General features: G+C 34.1%; 1 long non-coding RNA gene across 1 annotated transcript; it reads left to right on the top strand.

Annotated features, from left to right (window-relative positions):
- Positions 1-9,333: 9,333 nt before the first annotated feature.
- On the top strand, positions 9,334-10,676 carry LOC113498238. Its single transcript, XR_003400965.1, has 2 exons — positions 9,334-10,109; positions 10,538-10,676. It is a non-coding gene; the product is annotated as an uncharacterized LOC113498238 (long non-coding RNA).
- The last annotated feature ends 1,942 nt before the right edge of the window (positions 10,677-12,618 follow it).

Raw genomic sequence — 12,618 nt, 5'->3', positions numbered from 1 at the left:
AAAATACAGTAAATGAAACTTAGGTACACGTGACGTCAAATCTGTGTATTAATTCTGCGTAGTCGTTGAGTCACAAGCCCTTTCTCTAAAACTTTAAAGCAGATTATATTAAAGTCGTCAACAGTACCGTTTCGATAAATCTAACCTTACCAGTGATGAACGGAATAAAAAACATGTACACAACTCTCACCTTTATATTAGTTTGAAGTTTCATGTGTATTTAAATTTCCCTGAACTGTGGTTTATGACGAGAAGACAGATTAAATTATTATGTCTAACATTGAAAATGACGAATACAAAAGGAAATTCTAAACAAATCTCTGTAACTGCTTTTTTTTGCAAAACTGGAAAATTCGCCTTTATTAGGACAAATGGTGACGAATAAAGTCAGGATAGAATTGCCGTTTGAGCGTGAAAAGGCGACAAAGTGGGTGATAGTGAGACGCCGATCTACGCCTGCATGGGTGCGAAATGTCCTTCGTCATTTTTTACCGATACTTTGTACCTATTACGTAACATAACATACATAATACATGCTAAAACTTAACTAGGTATGTATTTATTTTTCGATTCAAACATAAATTGATCATTGTACCTAAAATGAATTCAGCAATACACATGACGTGTCTTTGTGTAACGACTAGTAGAAGTAAGGTGCACCTTAAAAAAAAATGGCTCCAATCACAGTGTAGCTATGCAAGCTTAACAAAGTTAGCATGTCATGGGAATTCTGTGGCCACCATTCCATCATCAGATTCTGGGTCATTCATTGCTGGGAACCATTTTAGTTGAATTGCAAATCCAGACCATTTATCATTACAGAAAACCGTTTCGATATCCATGGAACCGTTAAGGAAATTAATGGCGAATTCGTTTTCATACTTCAGGCCTCCTCAGGCACTCCTATTATGTTAATACTTAAATTTTTAACCAAAAACTATACCTATCAGTAAAAAAAAGTCGACAGCCCAAGAAAAATCTTTTTGGCCTTTCACGCAACATCTTAGAACCATCCCAGACAAAAGTTAAATTCCAAACTTTTCACATAAAACTGTATCGAAATCGATCAAGCCAATCTCGTTCCGAGGGATCATTTAAATGCACTAAAAAAATTGGTTTTGAAATAAGTGTCGAAAAAAAATACATACACATTGACTGATATTCTAAACAGTCGTATAAAATAACAGTCGTTTCAGTCAAATTTCACACAGTCCCAAGTTTAGTTTTTAAAACCTGCCAACCATACTCTAAAAGCGTGTCTATTTCATATACCAGTTAATTAATATTTTTATAGTGTATCCGATAAACTTCTGATATTATTTAATTGTTCATATCGTTAAACAAATGAAGCACAAAATGCTAATTATGCCTTCTAAAATTATCTGGATGCCAATTAGATGCATATAAAAGACTAGACGAGGAGTTTTGAGGTACAATTCGTGTGTGACACTCGAAGTACTCACAACTCTCATCACGATGTATTACGCGAAGGTTTTCCTGCTCGCCTTGCTGGCTGTGTCCATGATGATGGGCGTCAAGGCTGAACCCGAACCTGAACCCCGGTTCGGAAAGGCAGGGTACGTAAAACAATACATATGATCGAAACAATACATGAGATCTATGTATGTGTGTGTCAGTTTTAAATGAGTTATTAGGAACAATATTTTCTTCTCAATGAGATCTGTCTTACAATATCGAATGCTATAGGTAACCTATATATTAGTTGATTACAAATAGATTTATTGTTTTATTTGCAGAAAACGGTGAATTAACGCTTGCTATACCAGCCCCGCATTGTTTAAAGGTTGAACCCGAAATAAAAATAATGTAATAAAATTTATACGTTTGTAAATTCGTTTTTTTTTTTAATTTCTAATCGTATCACATGCACAGGATAAAAGGAAAGATTTTATATTTTATATATATTGATTGAGTCAAAGTAAAAGTTGAGAAATGGAACTATTATATCTATTGATTAAAGTAAGACCATGTGAGCTCGACTATCTAGTAAATGGCTGGTTTAATATCATGTTTAGCTCTTAAAAACAAAGCGTCTACTTCAGAAAGACGCTGGAGGCACGTGGCTCCAATTAATTTCCGTCAAATTGCCTGATATTGCTCCAGAAGCATCCCGTCTTTCTTTTAACCGATATTAATACCAGCCAGCACAAATATTGCTCTGTACAGGCATCTAGATCTTAGCTTTGAGTACTGCAGTTTTTGTAAAGGTTGTTTTGAAAGGCACGTTAAGTATTGCATACCTACTATTACTATTAGAGGTGAAGTTAGGCCCTAAGTTTCTTTGACAATTGACAATAGTATTTACATGCTTTGGGTCTTCAATTTAGCTAAGTATATTAATTGTAAACTTTGTTTATTTTTGACAGAAATGGCGACAATATTTTAATGTGTTTTTTTTTGTAATTTAATAATTATTCGATCCGTTTTTTTTTTTATCCCACAAACATAAATTGATCAAATTACGTTGAATGGGACTTTGTGTCATAACCCTTCTCTTAAACTTTATAAAAGTATATCTTATAGTTTTCAATTTTACTGTCCAAATAAAGGGAATTGTCAGTTCTAGGATTTTACAAGGAACAATGCCTCAAGACCTCCTCCACCCAGATAGGTATAATGCGGTAACTCTTAGTAAGACTGGTTGTCGGGGATGTACCAATAACAGCCGGAATCGACAACATAATGTGCCTTCCGACAAATTAAGAATCTCGTTATGACATAGATAGATAGTCAACCATCTAAAGAGCGACAGCACTAAGTATTGCTTAACTTATTATCGATCGACCTGTGCTATAAGACCGAGCGCTTAGAGCTCTGGAAATCACCTCTATGCTCGTTTCTTAGAAAGTGAAAAAAATACTTGCGTCTAATAATACGTCACACTAAGAGCCTGGCAAGCTTGTATGAGTTAAATTATAAAACTAATACGATTAACTTAAGAATGTTCTGTGACACAATATAATTAACTATCGAGTTTAAACGGTTTGATATAAAATACCTAATGATCTGTTAGTATGTACCTTCCTGTCCATAACATTCTTGTGACAAGGAAAATATAGATGTAATAATATATTCACAGCACGTGTCACGGAGTTAACGCCACACGCTAATTTATAGATGTGTTGATTCAAGTTGAGGTACTTGATCTAGTTGTATCATGAGTTATAATATCTTCTAAAATATATATATCCGTGGTACGATGTTGGTTGGTACCGTACTCCTCCGACACGGCTTAACCGATTTATACCAAATTTTATATGCGTATTCAGTAGGTTTGAGAATCGACTAACATCTGTTTTTCATACCCCTAAGTGATAAGGGTTACTGACACAAAAAAAAAATATTACTTTTTGGACGAAATTTTTTTGTTTTTATTTTTTTATAATGTGGCATTAAAAAAAACAACGTTTGACGGGTCAGCTAGTATAATCTATAAAACCCTTTAATTTGTTTGTTTGAGATTGTTGGGGATTTTTTACCTCTTCACGCCCAAAAACCTAGATGAAATTTAGAGTGCAGATAGCATACACCTTATATTAACATTATATGTCATTTTCATCCGAATTCCTTGAAGAAATGTCTTGTAGCTATATCCGACATCCAGGTGGACGAAGCCGCGAGTAACAGCTAGTCATACATCATTAAAGTTTTCTTTTTTTTAGCCTATGTTGTGCTACTCTTTGGCAAACATCTACCCCAATATAAATATATTGTTTTTTTTTTGTTTAAGCTTCTTAAACTGGTTCCCTACAGTCCCTACCAGTACTAAATACAGCAAGACTGCTGAACTTGTGAAAGGGAGATGTTTCTATCTCGCTTCTTCCTAGACAATATCATACTTAAAGAAGTGAATGGTAGGTCCCTGTCTCAATAACAGCATTATTACATGCAAAATAAGATTTATTTTAATCAGCTGCATAAAATGAATATGAATTATTGTAATAAATTATCCTATATCTCTTTGTTATTGTCCGATCGAAGCGGCGGAAGTGAACTGCGCATTATAAATAGGTAGACGTATAATTATTACGATAGAATTTTATTTATTATGTAACTAGCTGCTGCCTGCAAGCTCGCCCGGTACAAATTGAAAATGATCCCAAGGGAACATAAAATCGATATAAAAACTAATCATGGTTTTAATCATGGTCATAAACTATATATGTACCAAGTTTCGTCAAAATCCATTCATCGGTTTTTGCGGGAAAGGGGAACAAATATCCATACATACAAACTTTTATAATATTAATAGGATGTAATACATTTCATACACATGAACATTATAACATTTTAACCATCTTTATTCAAGGGAAATATTAAAGTTTGAATTCGTTGTACTTTGTTTGATCTTTAATATTCATATAAATTGTAACAATATATGCCACTTGACATAAAATGAAATCATATCTAATTAATTAAATTTCCTGTCTGACAGCGAAGAAAATATTTTCTTCGAATATTTGATATCACTTTAACTCTGTATTTCTTGTGATTGTTCATTTTCTTTATTGAGTCTGCTGTTACAATATACGGGGGTCGTGTCACGTTATTTATTATCATTCTTTGGCTTTACTGGGTCTGAAAAGGAGATCAATAAACTTGAAATATCGATATGGGTTATTGGCTTATCGTATTTTAGGGGAAATTTTATTCTTTTTTAATTAATACCTATGTCAACAAAAAAATAACCTATATTCATATGGTCTTTCGACTTTTATGCCCAATATTCTTTTTTAACAGGTTTTTTTTGCTTCGTTACTCAAGGTACTTAAAAAAAGGTAAAACAATCTTATGATAATCCTATAAATCTTGGTATGCATTTTTGCAGCCACATTTATGATTTATTTTGGTGATATATTAAGTTTGGTAATCTTTATTGTATTTTACATTTGTTTGCTTATTTTAGAATTGAAATTTTAGAGAAAAGGATACACAAATATTGTTAACCTTTTTAAAATCCCTAAAATAATTGAGCACATTTTTTTTAAATAAAAAATACTACCATAGGCCTATAGCAGGAAATATTTCACACATTTCCTGCTCTATTCCTTTCGTCTATGATCTACGTCAGAAGTGACGCCATTTATCCGAACAGTATGGATTTCCGTAATTCAAAAGTTCAAAATGTTCCTCATTGTCACATTGGGATAAACCCATTACGAACAATCCTAACTTAACGGAATGAATGAGTGTCACGATATGTATTATTAGAAGTGAATGACTACACTAGGTTTCAGACCCTTAGGACTAGGACAAGGAAACTAGGAGTATGGTAAAAATAGAGTGTTCTTACTGAACTTAAACTTAGTATAAATATTTATGTACTTTGTAGGGCACAAACTTGGTCCCTAAACATGGTAGAAACAACATTTGATATTGAGCAACAATATTCAAACCTTTTTAGTATTCAGGATTGTCATTTGGAGTTGGTTGACACCACGGATAACACTCATCAAAGCGTAGAAGCTATACCCACGCATAAAATAACTATTGCTCTAAAAATATTAGGGTTGCTTTTATGACCTAAAACTTGCGTTAAACTGGGAGGCAATTGAGGAAGAGCGTAGAAAATCGCCCTTAGCTACCACCGCCACTGTACCCGAAACAGAGAGTTCAAGCAAATCCTTCTGCTGTACCTGTCAGTCACGAGTCCAACTGTTAACCAACTTTAACGGAAATAAGCAGACTTCAAAGTTGATCCTAAGTTCTATAAAAAAATCATTGTTTCTTTCAATTCAAATCTACCCTTTAATGTGGGAAAAGGTTATCGCTATTAAATTAAGTAATAGTTTTTTAACTAAGTAGTGCATCTAGTTCTATTTTAAAGTCCAATCGATACTTCATTAAAGAAACAATCTGGGTTTTCCAAGATTGTTTGAATTTCGCAGTAATCGTCAACGCAAAATAAGGAAACACACGAAGTAAGGTTTCTTCGGCAACTACGACTTAAAATATTCGTGGCCGCGCGTTACTCGTTACCAACATGTATCAATTGAAGCTATAGCAGTTTAGTGCTTGATTTAGCCCAATCTTAGGCATAAACATAGTCCTTAGTATATTTATGCACTCTATACTGAACTTACCTATGAGAAAATTTTCTATAATTTGAATGTGGTGTGAGTAAGGTATGTCCTTAACAATAAAGTAAACTAACTTAAACCATTTTATAGCAAGAAGGAGCCAATCCATTGTAAACCATTTAAAATTGCCTTTGCCCTTTACCTCATTAATATAACGCATGTGCGCATAAAGGGCGAAGTAAGCGAAAAGGATTAAATCTGAAACAATGAATCATTGTTTCTAAACTCCAAATTCTTAAGCCAGCTTAGGGAAACAGCTGCTCAAACGGTATAATTCAGTATGTATTCGGCATAACATTGACACAACTGATAACTCGCAACAAAAAAGTTATAACAGCAAGTTTTAATTAAAATATTCATATTTAAGAGAAGCTTGTTAGGGTATCGAAATACTTATCGAGACAAGTGAAGGTAGCAAAATTTTATTGAAGATCTCTTTTTACCTCATCCAACACCAGATCAGCTCCATGTCATCATGAAATGAGAAACATCCAGTTCAGAAATCGTGAAGTGGATCGATGTTAACGTAAAAGGTTTTATTATGGACTAAGGAACATGGGAAAATAAATGAAAAGTCAGTAAAAATCATAGCATGTTTCACAACGCCAGCTAATTTTTTCGTTTAAAATTCGATAGCAACCTCAAGAACTCTCAAATATCACAAATCACTCTAGGATAATGATTATTTATAAAGAAATGTAATTTCTTACTATCCACCGAATCCTATTATCATTAAAGCTTGTAATATCCCGACATGAGACATTCCTTTGTCTACGGTCGAACAGTACGCTTTTAATAAGAAAAGGACAAAACCTAATACAAACATTCGGTTTTTCAAGAACAGTACCTATATCACATCGCGACCCCATTGTTGATCATTTCTCTTAATATGGGGCACACAAGCTTAGTCAGTCTATTCCACTTCTATATATTATTAACTACGATATGACATTTACCATGTCGCTTTCAATGCGAGTCATATATTCCCGTTGCTACACAATACTCGTCAAATGAACATAAAGAAAATGTCGGTCGCACGTGACAATGATTCTACAATAATACTGTTCCTACCTATTATTACCGCTCAATGCATTGAATTAACAAGTACGACCTTATTATTTCTATCCGATTCAATGATCTTAACGCCTCAATTGAGTACTTTAGAAGTAAAGCGAAGTGTTTGTTGATAATGTTGTAGTTAGTTCTTTTACATGACTGCTCAAATAAGAATTGAGTTGTCTTTAGGTTTCATAAGTATACAAGCCAGTTCTTCATTTTCGTCTTTTATTTTATTTCCAACCTGGAGCTTTACAATCCCGTCACGTGATAAAACTGTATCCAAATAAGATGTATGTGTTTGCGTTTGTTGAAGTTTGTTTGCGTAATGTTAATTCGTTACAGTTGTCGCGTGACGGCTTACTTTATACTACATATCGTCCCACGTATCAACAAATCAAGGATTGTTGAGCATTGATCAAAGCACAATAAGAGAAGAAGCTTTTATCGAAGAGAAGTTTTCAGAGACAAAGATTCAATCTATATATCTTGTTAACCGCTCTAAGTGGCAAAACCGAGATGTTTTCTAGCTACATTTCTCTTTCTAGAAAAAAAGGTGTAGAAACGGAGACCGGACCGGCCGAACGGAGTGTGATATTCCTACCTGACTAAAACCACTCCGTTAGCCATCATGAGTTTCAGTCACCTCTTCAAAACTTAAGCTAGAAACCACCTGGTCCTTGGTATATTTCTGCTATAAAAGTGATTTACCTGTTGTTGATATTAAAGTCGTAATTTCCTTATATTTTTAACGCCCCGTGGCCCCAACATCCCTATTTCTCCGTAGCAGCGTTTTGGGTACATTTAATTAAACTGTGCGTCATCAGTCTTGATCTCTGTTTCCTGTTTGTTTTGCTAATATATTTTGTAAAGTAACCGTCGTTATTCATTTGAAATGAGGGCAACAAATTAAAAAATAACACACAGTGTATGTTTGTGTGTTAATATGTTAAAAGAAAAAATATTGACTGTCACTTCCAATGAGGAGCTAGGAGGAGCTAACATTTTTTTTTACTTATTAAGCCACAAGAGGTCCAACTTCTTTGCAAAGTAGCTATTGAACAGTTACACGACTGAATTCAGAAAACCACGCTGCGTTCCAAAACTCGTTTTATTGCTTCGGTTAAGAACCGCCAGGCTAAAGCGGGATTGGGCGGGTTAACACATAGTCAGTGGCACCCGGACAAAGGTCGAGTAGGTTAAAAATAAAAATATTTTCGATTTCAACATTCTATATACATAAAAGGAGTAAAATCACCCTGATTTTTACTATGTAAAGAGGAAATACTATTTCGTACTTTTATATACTAGTTGAGGACGACGTTCTTGAGTTCAAGGGCATAAAACTATAATTTATGTGTGTCTAATGATTATACTTTTTTATGTTAACCTGTCACTGTGCATTTACGTATATTTAAGATGACCAGGAAAATAATTTCCGAGTAGTTATAGTCGACATTATCGATTCACATGAGGGGTTTTCATAACGATCAATAATACTTCCTTCGTCGTTTTTATTAAAATAACGTTTTTTTTTAATACATAAATAATGGTTTCTTAGGTTTACGCGAATGTTAGACATTGAAATGAAACTACTTTTACGGATTTTATCGCGGTTTAATTTTAGATTTTAGTTCCCGACGTTTCGAAACCTTTGCAGGTATCATGGTCACGGGCAGACTGAGATGGCGTTCGTCTTGACAGAAGATGTTGCTCGTTCTACCTTCATATTTTAATTAATTATTTGTGGTCCGACCTACGCAGTATGAGCTCACTGTGTCTTGATGTCTTGCAGCGCTGTTCTTGGGTTTGGCCTTGAGTTTATTTATTATTGGATCCCAAGTAGGTGATATCTTCCAGCCATCTTCTCTATTGAAATTAGGGTGTTTTTTAATCTCAATAGCCTCGCGAAACATCCTAGGTAGGAATTTGGATTCTTTAGCGAGGATCTGTTGTTGGTCAAATCTAATATAATGGCTGGAACCTTCAGCATGTTCGGCGACTGCAGACTTCGTTGAGCGGCGCTCAGTCTGCCCGTGACCATGATACCTGCAAAGGTTTCGAAACGTTGGGAACTAAAATCTAAAATTAAACCGCGATAAAATCCGTAAAAGTAGTTTAATTTCAATACATAAATAATGATAATACTTAGTCGCTCAAGCTGTGTAGATTTCATTTAAATTATCTATAATTCCAAATATTTGTCTGAAATCGCAAACCTGAGGGGACCTAGGTTCTTTATCAATGCTCAAACCTTCTCTATACGGGAAAAGGCCCAGCTGTGGGAAGAATAGGGCTCATATTATTATAATTATGTTTCAACTTTAGTTTTTTAACCTTGAAAAATAAATATGACTACAAATATCCGAAATCATTGAAGTGCCAAAGTTTTCAAACTTGTTTTATCTAACGCCCACTCTGAAAATATTTCTATAAATCAATTATTTTGTCAAACGTTTTTTTTAAACTTGCTTGCTATCCTCCGACAGATTATAGGATGTTTTTAGTTTTACTACGTTTTTTGTGTTTTTTCTTCGGTACAATGCAAGCTTAAAACATTAAAGCAAGCTCATCAGATTTCCTTCCCCGAAAACCTAGCTAATCTGAGGTGGGTGAATCACACAAACATCCTACGACCAGCTATGACTACAAATCCATAAGGCCTATTCCCTAATCTTAGCAAAAAACCCTGAATCGACGAACTCCTCCCTTCTCACGCTGGTGACGTACATGGTTTTCCTTATTTTAGACGTATATAAGTCAGTAATGACAATTGAATATTAACACTTGACAATCATTCTTGTTGGAAGAAAGTAACCATAACACCACTCCACCATGAAACTGTTGAACTTGTTGGTAGTCGTGATGGCTGTCCTGGCGCTCTTCATGGGAGGAGCCAGCGCTCATCCTAAGGGCATCGGGAAAGCGATCAAGAAGGGAGGGAAATTTATTGTAAGTATTTATTTGAAGATAGTCTTGTTCTGTTTTTTTTTTTAATTATGATAAGGATTTGAAATACATAACTTGTGAAAGTGGGCTCCTTGGTTTCTCAGAAACTGTTCTTTGCTCGTTTCACGGAAGCACAAAACTTTTTCGGGAGGAAAAGCTTATATTAATCCGGGGTGTTAGTTTTGAAACATTGTCAAGCCTTCGAAAATTATAACATAAAACACAAGTTAAAATCATTTAGTAATGCATCTGATTAAAATTTGGTTTCGGATCGTAAGAAAAAAATCATGCAACGCTATGTTACTGACATCCTGATGCTCATGCTACCCCTTGTAAACAGTTTTCAGATTTGTACCTTTATTTCAAGACTGCATTTGTATAATATGGTATTACTAGAAGCAGATATTTAATAGATACTTCTATCATTTCAGAAACACGGCCTGAGCGTTATCGGTGTGGTTGGAACCGGACACGAGATATACCAACAGTCAAAACAATAGAAATAATGTCATCTACTATTTATTATTTTATACATATCAGTATTATAATTAAATAAATAATTATTCTGAAGTAAATCAAAGAGTTATTATTACTGTAGTTCCTACCTCTACTTAACTGGTCTGCTTTTGTTTAAGTCACATGCTCAAATACACATAGACTCAGAACAAGCATTCATGGATCACAAAAATACTTATCCTACACGGGGATCGAACCCGCGCTCAGTGTGTTCGGCGTGGTGACCTTAACCACTCAGCTACATGCTAAACAGCAGGCCACATTAATATCTACTTTACTGGTCTGTTTTTTTCGGCCATGTCGTATGGAAATTGTATAAGCGACTACACTTAAACACACAGAATTGCATAACACCTACTTATTTTGTTTGGTCAACTTATGAAAAGAAACATCTAAAACAAATACATTGCAAGCTTATCAAACGAACGTCATCATAAAGTTACTTAATATTTCATCAGGGATGATATTTTATTACTTCCGGAGGCTTCTGACTTGATCCCAGGATTAATTACATTACGGACAAGTAAGTACCATACTTCCGGCAACGAGCAGTCCTCTTGCCATTTATACTATAGTAGGTTTAACAGGCAATGTATTTTGGCGAAGCAACTTGTCTATAGGCGCTTTTGAAATTAGGAACGTGAGGAAGCGTTTCTGTTTTGTTTTTTTATGGCACCAATTCTGTATGCCTGAGTGCAGGGTTTGACTGCTTCAAGGGACTGCCATTAAGAGCTGCAAAAACCTTGTAAAATAATTGTGATGTACTTATATATTATGTACACCTCTAAAGAAATTATTGCAAGCCATAGTGAACTGTTATTAAGAGATATAAATGTCAATACTGAAAATGTTTGAATGTTATACCTTATGTTATTAAAAACAATTTGTTTGAATATTTTACACATGCAAAATACGAAAAGGCTTCCAGGCCGTTATGTAATGTGCGTTCAGTTACTAAAGAGACATTTAAAATGAAGGTGTACATTTTTGTTGCCTATTCTATTGGGTGTAGTCCTTGCGTATCGTATCTTCAATGTCAGGCAAAATTAATATTTAAAAATAGGCCTCTCGCACTAAGTAATTCAATCCTAGTGTCATGGTCGTGTATTGTAAAAGTGTTAATTCCTTTGTTTTTGTATCATAATTTTAGGACAGTCATAACTTAGGTACATATTACCAGAAAATGAGTTCCGATATTATATTGATTACGAATTACAGGTCCGTCTTTTAACTGTCAACCTATAACTGTTGTTAGCCTACTTCAAAAAGGAGGAGGTTGTCACTACGTCTGTATCGTTTTTACGTTTGTTATCTCGGAGAACCTTAGACTAGATGTACCGATTTAGTTGATTCATTTTTCATTTATCGTGAAAATTTCGTTGAGTAGTTTTTTTTTATTTGAAGTCGATATATCAATGTTTTGTTGTTAAGACAATAATATTTTATACAGAACATTTTGTCATGTATGAAGCCACTCATGCAAATCGATATAACTTCAATTTAAAAAGTAAAGAAAAAGAAAAGGAAGGAACTACAAAACAACTCTTTGATTTACTATAAAATAATTTTTATTGAATTATAATACTAATATGTATAAAATAATTAATAGCAGATGATTTTATTTCTATTGTTTTGACTGTTGGTATATCTCGTGTCCGGTTCCAACTACACCGATGACGCTGAGGCCGTGTTTCTGAAATGATAAAAGTATTTAGTAAATATCCTTCTAGTAATACCATATTAAAGAAATGCAGTTGTGAAATAAGGTCAAAAATTTTACAAATATTTACAATGGACAACGTTGCCTTTCAAGTCTGGTTTTTTAATTACGAAACGAAACCTAAAATTTTGTTTTTTTTGAGAAATAATAATTTTTAGCATATACTTAATCAAAATTACGGCGTAAATTTTAAATGGCCAGAAAATATAAAAAAAACAGTAAAAAGTCTTCTTAAACTAGTAAATACTCACAATAAACTTCGAACCCTTCTTGATC

This window comes from Trichoplusia ni, chromosome 10, assembly GCF_003590095.1.
Source record: "Trichoplusia ni isolate ovarian cell line Hi5 chromosome 10, tn1, whole genome shotgun sequence".
NCBI classification, from domain to species: Eukaryota; Metazoa; Arthropoda; class Insecta; order Lepidoptera; family Noctuidae; genus Trichoplusia; species Trichoplusia ni.
The sequence above is the reverse complement of the archived record's forward strand: the minus strand, read 5'-3'. Positions and strand labels throughout refer to the sequence as shown.